We start from the raw sequence: 8176 nt of genomic DNA, 5'->3' as shown, positions 1-8176 counted from the left end.
CATGAAGGATAGAGACTCACTTAGTAGTGCGATTAAAAAGGCTTACTTCATAGCTTCCTGGACAGAAGCATGTACAGCAGACAATATAACCTTTTTTTATCTAGTGCCCTCGCAACAATTATAAAAATAGATTATATAGCTGCACTAACAGTGACACTTAAAAACAGGGTTCAATTGCTAAAGAAGACTCACAGGACCCGAAATGATGAAGCTTACAAGTCTACGCTTTATTACAGGGAAAGGACCCACTATAGCAAGAACATGAAAGTCAAGGTATACACCAAGCAGACGACTCCAAAAGGGGCCTGGAGACGCCAGGTGAAGGCTCCCATTATCCTCTCCGTAGGGCCAGGCCAGATGTCTCCTGGATCCGGAACCACTAATATATGCATAGAACACTTCAGAACCAGGGAGACTAAAATGATGTCTTTGCGGAGGTGGTTTGTATTTTGTAGGTCTGATGTATAACCAACAGAACCCTGGGGAGGAGAAGGAGGCTGCGGGGGAGAGGTATCACATCAAGACCAGGTGCTACTCTTCCATCTCATTGTTATCAGTAAACAATGCTGACAAGCTCGATCAAACTGCCCTGAAAACTCTTCAGGCTCATGGCTACATAGAGACAATATTAATATGTTTTGGCCAGACACGGAGACTCATGCATGTAATCCCGGCACTTTGGGAGGCCGAGGAGGGCAGATCACAAGATCAGGAGTTCAAGACCAGCGTGGCCAATATGGTGAAACCTCGTTTCTACTAAAAATACAAAAATTAGCTGGGTATGGTGCTGGGAGCCTGTAGTCCCAACTACTTGGGAGGCTGAGGCAGGAGAATTGCTTGAACTTGGGAGGCAGAGGTTGCAGTGAGCGGATATCAGGTTGCTGCACTCCAGCCTGGGTGACAGAGTGAGATTCCGTTTGAAAAAAGAAAAAAAAATCAATATGTTTAATGCTTTGACCAGGAGTCAGTGTCAATCAGGAGCTTTATCCAAATAGCTCAGGCTAATTACAGACCTGCTGTGATTAACCCTTACAGCACAAGAGCAAGACACTAAGACTCTCAATAATTTCCAAAAAGCTGAAACTGTATAAACTCCATTTTTGGACTATAATTCAAAAATTGAATGCCTATGATGAATAAAAAGTAATCAAAATTGCAAATTAAAACAAGGTACTTTTTTTAGAATCTAAGTCTGATTTAAATGAATGTTAATATCCAGTGTCAGCAAGGATCTAAGGGAAAGTAGGCCCCTTTATTTACTGCTCTTGGAAACAAATTTGTAGACTTCTCAAGTACATCTTGGTAATCAGTATGAAAATCCTTAAGGCCGGGCATGGTGGCTCAAGCCTGTAATCCCAGCACTTTGGGAGGCCGAGACGGGCAGATCACAAGGTCAGGAGATCGAGACCATCCTGGCTAACCCGGTGAAACCCCGTCTCTACTAAAAAATACAAAAACTAGCCAGGCGAGGTGGCGGGCACCTGTAGTCCCAGCTACTTGGGAGGCTGAGGCAGGAGAATGGTGTAAACCCGGGAGGCGGAGCTTGCAGTGAGCTGAGATCCGGCCACTGCACTCCAGCCTGGGCGACAGAGCGAGACTCCGTCTCAAAAAAAAAAAAAAAAGAAAATCCTTAAAAAGGTACATTCTCTGCACAGAAATTACATATGTGGCATTTTATCCTGAGGAAATAATTGCAGATATAGGCTGACAAGGATGTTTATTGCAGCATAGAGGATAACAGCAAATGTTGGAAACAAAACAATGTCCAGTTATATGGTTTGGCTGTGTCCCATCCAAATCTCATCTTGAACTGTAGCTCCCATAATTCCCATGTGTTGTGGGAAGGAGCAGGTGGGAGATAATTGAATCATGAGGGTGGTTTCCTCCATACTGTTCTCCTGGTAGTAAATAAGTCTCACGAGATCTGATGGTTCTTTTACTTGGCTCTCATTCTCTCTTGTCTGCCACCATGTAAGACGTGCCTTTCGCCTTCCACCAGGATTGTGAGGCCTTCCCAGCCACATGGAATTTGTGAGTTCATTAAACCTCTTTTTCTTTATAAATTACATAGTCTTGGGAATGTCTTTAGCAGCAGCATGAGAACAGACTAATACAGTAAACTGGTACCAGTAGAGTGGGGCGCTGCTGTACAGATACCCGTAAATGTGGAAGCGACTTTGGAACCAGTTCCAAACAGGCAGAGATTGGAGCAGTTTGAAGGGATCAGAAGAAGACAGGAAAATGTGGGAAAGTTTGGACCTTTCTAGAGACTTGTTGAATGGCTTTGACCAAAATGCTGACAATGAAATTCAGGCTGAGGTGGTCTCAGATGGAAATGAGAAACTTGTTGGGAACTGGAGTAAAGGTAACTCTTGCTATGTTTCAGCAAAGAGACTGGCATCATTTTGCCCCTGCCCTAGAGATCTGTGGAACTTTGGACTTGAGGGAGATGATTTAGTATATCTGGCAGAGGAAATTTCTAAGCAGCAAAGCATTGAAGAGGTGACGTGGGTGTTGTCAAAAGCATTCAGTTTTAAAGGGAAACAAAGCATAAAAGTTTGAAAATTTTGCAGCTTGAAGATGCGATAGAAAAGAAAAACTCATTTTGTGAGGAGAAATTGAAGCTGGCTGCAGAAATGTGCATAATTAACAAGGAGCCAAAAAGTCCCCAAAACGATGGGGAAAATGTCTCCAGGGCATGTCAGAGACCTTTATGGCAGCTCCTCCCATCATAGGCCCAGAGGCTTAGCAGGAAAAAAATGGTTTCGTAGGCTGAGCCCAGGGTCCCCTACTGTGTGCAGCCTAGAGACTTGGTGTCCTGCATCCTAGCTGCTCCAGCCGTGGCTAAAATGGGCCAATGTGCAGCTTGGGTCATGACTTCAGGGTGCAAGCCCCAAGCCTTGGCAGCTTCCACGTGGTGTTGAGCCTGCAGGTACACAGAAGTCAAGAACTGAGGTTTGGGACCCTCTGCCTAGACTTCAGAGGATGTATGGAAATGCCTGGATGTTCAGGCAGAAGTTTGCTGCAGGGGCAGGGACCTCATGGAGAACCTCTGCTAGGGCAGTGTGGAAGGAAAATGAGTGGTTGAAGCCCCCACACAGAGTCCCTACCGGGGCACTGCCCAGTGGAGCTGTGAGAAGAGGGTCACCATCCTCCAGACCCCAGAATGGCAGATCCACTGTCAGATTGCATCATGCACCTGGAAAAGCCACAGACACTCAACACCAGCCCGTGAAGGCAGCCAGGAGGGGGACTGTACCCTGCAAAGTCACAGGGGCGGGAGCTGCCCACGACCATGGGAACCCACCTCTTGCATCAGTGTGACTTGGATGTGAGACGTGGAATCAAAGGACATCATTTTGGAGCTTTAAGATTTGACTCAGGCTGGGCGCGGTGGCTCACGCCTGTAATCCCAACACTTTGGGAGGCCAAGGTGGATGGATCACAAGGTCAGGAGATGGAGACCATCTTGGCCAACATGGTGAAACCCAGTCTCTACTAAAATACAAAAAATTATCCAGGCATGGTGGCACGTGCCTGTAATCCCAACTACTTGGGAGGCTGAGGCAGGGGGAATTACTTGAACCCGGGAAGTGAAGGTTGCGGTGAGCTGAGATCACGCCACTGCACTCCAGCCTGGCGACAGAGCAAGACTCTGTCTCAAAAAAAAAAAAAAAAGATTTGACTGCTGTGCTAGATTTTGGACTTGTATGGAGCCTGTCGCCCCTTTGTTTTGGCCAACTTCTCCCATTTGGAATGGCTGTATTTACCCAGTGACTGTACCCCCATTGTATCCAGGAAGTAATTAACTTGCTTTTGATTTTACAGGCTCATAGGTGGGAGGGACTTGCCTTGTCTCAGATGAAACTTTGGGACTGTGGCCTTTCGAGTTAATGCTGAAATGGGACTGTGGCCTTTTGAGTCCCTTGGGGGACTGTTGGAAAGGCATGATTGGTTTTGAAATGTGAGGACATGAGATTTGGGAGGGGCCGGGGTGGAATGACATGGTTTGGCTATTTCCCCACTCAAATCTCATCTTCAGTTGTAGCTCCCATAATTCCCACGTGTCGTGGGAGGGACCTGATGGGAGATAATTGAATCATGGGGGCGGTTTCCCTCACACTGTTCTCGTGGTAGTGAGTAAGTCTCACAAGATCTGATAATGTGTTTGTTTGTTTGTTTTTGAGATGGAGTCTCACTCTGTCGCCAGCCTGGAGTGCAGTGGTGCAATCTCAGCTCACTGCAACCTCCGCCTCCCGGGTTCCAGCGATTCTCCTGCCTCAGCCTCCTGTAGAGCTGATGATTTTATAAGGGGTTTCCCCTTTCGCTTCTCATTCTCTCCCCTCTCATAAGACGCGCCTTTCGCCTTCCACCATGATCGTGAGGCCTCCCCAGCCATGTAGAACTGTGAGTCCACTAAACCTCTTTTTCTTTATGAATTACCCAGTCTTGGATATGTCTCTATCAGCAGCATGAGAACAGACTAATACATCCAGCAATATGGGGACTGTTTTAGTAACTTACATCTGTATTCAATTATTCAAAAAAATTTGGTAGAGGTCTATCTTATGGCAGACTCTGTTCATTGCAGGTCTAATATCCTTTCCTCTCTTCTATGCTAACGGCACCCAGATATTGCTCAGGGCAGCAATGTTCAGTGCTCAAGGCACAAAATTAGGACAATCCTGATCCCACTTTCCCAGCTTCTCTTACAGCTAGGAGCGATCATGTGGTCCAGTTCTAGTATTGAGATGTATAGAGAAGTCTACTGGGGGCTTTTGAGAAGGATTTTTGCTTTCCTAATGACAGGGACAGATGTCGATGCCAAGAATTATCTACTGCACACTTTATGTTAAATGAGAAAAATTAAGTATTTGTTAGGAAAGGGGGTCAGTCGTATTTTCTGTTATTTGGAGCCAAAAGTGTCCCTAACCATGGTGGATTCTGTGACGTGCTGCCCAGGTCTCCCTTCGAGGCTGCCAGATACTTGGAGTGCTGGGGGCTGTTTCCTCTGTGAGCTACCTCTAGGAACTGCACTCAGCTGTAGTCCGCTGCCTTGCTCAACGTAACCCCGAATCCCTTCCCAGGAGCATCCCACCAGGAGTATAAAGGCCCAGCCTTCTTTCTTCAATTCCAGACAGCTCTGCAGCGCCCTCCCAGCTTCCCCTCTGCCTAATCCTACTTGATTCCCTTCCCCGGTAGGTGTCGACCTCAAGAGCACAACCTAATAAATTTTGTGCTCACAAATCTGTCTCAGAGTCTGTTTCCTGGGCAACCCCACCCACAACAGCAGTGACATATTTATTAATGTAAAAAGATGTTCAAAATATATTGCTAAAGGACACAATGATAGGTTATAAAGTAGTATGCATGGTGCTTTCTTAGTATACAGATTATATATCTGCATAGAAAAAATTTCTGAAAAAGAATGCACTTTACATCTTAACAGCAGGACTTCTGTTTCCAACAACTTGTTGGACTAGATGTTCAGAGAAACTCCTTCTGGTTCAGAACATTAAATACCAAAAAAAAAAAAAAAAAGTTTTTGTTTTGTTTTGTTTTTGAGACAGAGTCTCACTCTGTTGCCTAGGCTGGAGCACAGTGGCGCAATCTTGGCTCACTGCAACCTCCAGTTCTGGGGTTCAAGTGATTCTCCGGCCTTACCCTCCCAAGTAGCTGGGATTACAGGCATGCACCATCACGCCTGGCTAACTTTTATATTTTTAGTAGAGACGAGGTTTCACCATGTTGGCCAGGCTGGTCTCAAACTCCTGACCTCAAGTGATCCATCTGCCTCGGCCAACCAAAGTGCTGGGATTACAGACATGAGCCGCTGTGCCCAGCCAGAAAAAGTTTTAATATTTTAATATGTAGGGTAGTGGCAAGAAAGTATGGACATTCCTGGGAGGCCAGAAATGATAGGAGAGCACAAATCCATGAGAGATGCAGACCATATTTACTCAGGAGCTATCTGCTGATTCCTGTGGTTTTAGCCCCAGGTTTTAATGAGTCATTCCTGTGGGGGACAGGAGATAAAGCCTAGAGTCCAAGCACTGTACGAGGTCAGACTGGAGATCCTTGCAGGAAGGCAGGAGAGCCAAAGAGCAACATCCTCAAGAAGTTCAACTGGGGCCGGGCATGGTGGCTCATGCCTATAATTCCAGCACTTTGGGAGGGCAAGGTGGGCGGATCACTTGAGATCTGGAGTGTGAGACCAGCCAGACTAACGTGATGAAACCTCGTCTCTGCTAAAAATACAAAAATTAGGCTGGGTGTGGTGGTGCACACCTGTGGTCCCAGGTACTTGGGAGGCTGAGGCAAGAGAATGGCTTGAAGCTGGCAGGTGGAACTTGCAGTGAGTGGAGCTCATGCCACTACACTCCAGCCTGGGTGACAAATTGCAACTGTCTCAAAACAAAACAAAACAAAAACAGAGAAGTTCAACTGGAAAGAGCCCATGCTGCTGACGGAAGTGATGGAAGTAAACTCCCCGAGAATAGCCAAGCACAAGCAAACTCACGCCAGCGTCGGACAGACCTAAACCTGAATTTCTGTGGCCCCAAATAAACACTATGCCAAAAATAGAGTTCAAAGTGGTCCTTGGTGGAGAAACCACCAGAAGAACAAACAAACAAACAAACAAATTCTTTGGAGGAATGCACTTTACAGACTTAAAAGAATTGCTATAAAGTTATAAATTCAGGATTAAAAAAAAAATCACTAAACCCATGGGGAAATACCCCGTCATTAGTGAGAATAAGCCGAAATATCAATTTCAGAAAAAGGCACACACAAAAACCTATAGCGAGACTTTCATATATAGAGTATAAAATAACATTTATAGTGTGTAAAGAATTAAAGGGGCTGGGTGCAGTAACTCACATCTGTAATCTCAGAACTTTGGGAGGCCAAAGCGGGCAGATCACAGGAGGCCAGGAGTTCGAGACCAGCTTGGCCAACATGGTAAAACCCTGTCTCTACTAAAAAGTACAAAAAACTTAGACAGGCGTGGTGGCACACGCCTGTAATCCCAGCTACTTAGGAGGCTGAGGCAGGAGAATCGCTTGAGCCTGGGAGGCAGAGGTTGCAGTAAGCCAAGACTGCACCACTGCATTGCAGACTGGGTGACAGAGCAAGACTCTGTCCCCCACCCAAAAAAATTATTTAAATTAGAAATTCAAAAGATGTTATAAACAGCAGATAGAACTGAAGAGAAAAGAGAATTAGAAGATAGACATAAATAAATTATCAATATAGGACAAAAAAGACAGAATTACAGAAAATATTAATTAGGGGTTAAGAGAAATGGAGCATGGAGCATAGTGTGAGAAGGTCCAATATATGTACCAACTAGAGTTCCAGAAGGAAGGAAGAAGGATAATAGAGGGAAAGGTAATATTAAAGAGAGAATGTTTCAGAAATTATGGGCCGGGCGGGCACAGTGGCTCACACCTGTAATTCCAGCACTTTGGGAGGCCAAGGCAGGAAGATGGCTTGAGTCTAGGAGATCAAGACCAGCTGGGCAACATGGCAAAACCCTGTGTCTACAAAAATACAAAAATTAGCAGGGCATGGTGGCACCTGCCTGTAGTCCCAGCTACTCCAGAGGCCGAGGTGGGAGGATCACCTGAGCCCAAGGAGGTTGAGGCTGCAGTGAGCCATGACTGTGCTACCGCACTCCAACCTGGGTGACAGACTGAGACCCAGTCTCAAAAAGAAAAAAGAAAAGAAATTGTGAGAAACACCCATTTTCAGATGCAGAAACCCAAGAAATTCCAAGCAGGATAATTAAAAATAAATTTACGCTTAGACACATAGTAATAAAATGTCAGAATATCAAAGACAAGCAAGAAGACATTCCAATAATGGTAGCTGGAAGACAATGAAATAGGTCCTTTGAAGTGGCAAGAGAAGTAACTGTCAACCTGGAATTTTACACCCAGCAAATAAACTTTTATGAATGAGGGTATACTAAAGATATTTTCAACCATAAACAGACATCATTAAAATAACTTTTGGCCGGGCACGGTGGCTCACGCCTGTAATCCCAGCACTTTGGGAAGCCGAGGTGGGCAGATCATGAGATCAGGAGATCGAGACCATCCTGGCTAACATGGTGAAACCCCGTCTCTACTAAAAATACAAAAAATTAGCCGGGCATGGTGGCGGGCACCTG

Source organism: Colobus angolensis, unplaced genomic scaffold (assembly GCF_000951035.1).
Source record: "Colobus angolensis palliatus isolate OR3802 unplaced genomic scaffold, Cang.pa_1.0 Scaffold140, whole genome shotgun sequence".
Taxonomy (NCBI): domain Eukaryota; kingdom Metazoa; phylum Chordata; class Mammalia; order Primates; family Cercopithecidae; genus Colobus; species Colobus angolensis.
The sequence above is the reverse complement of the archived record's forward strand: the minus strand, read 5'-3'. Positions refer to the sequence as shown.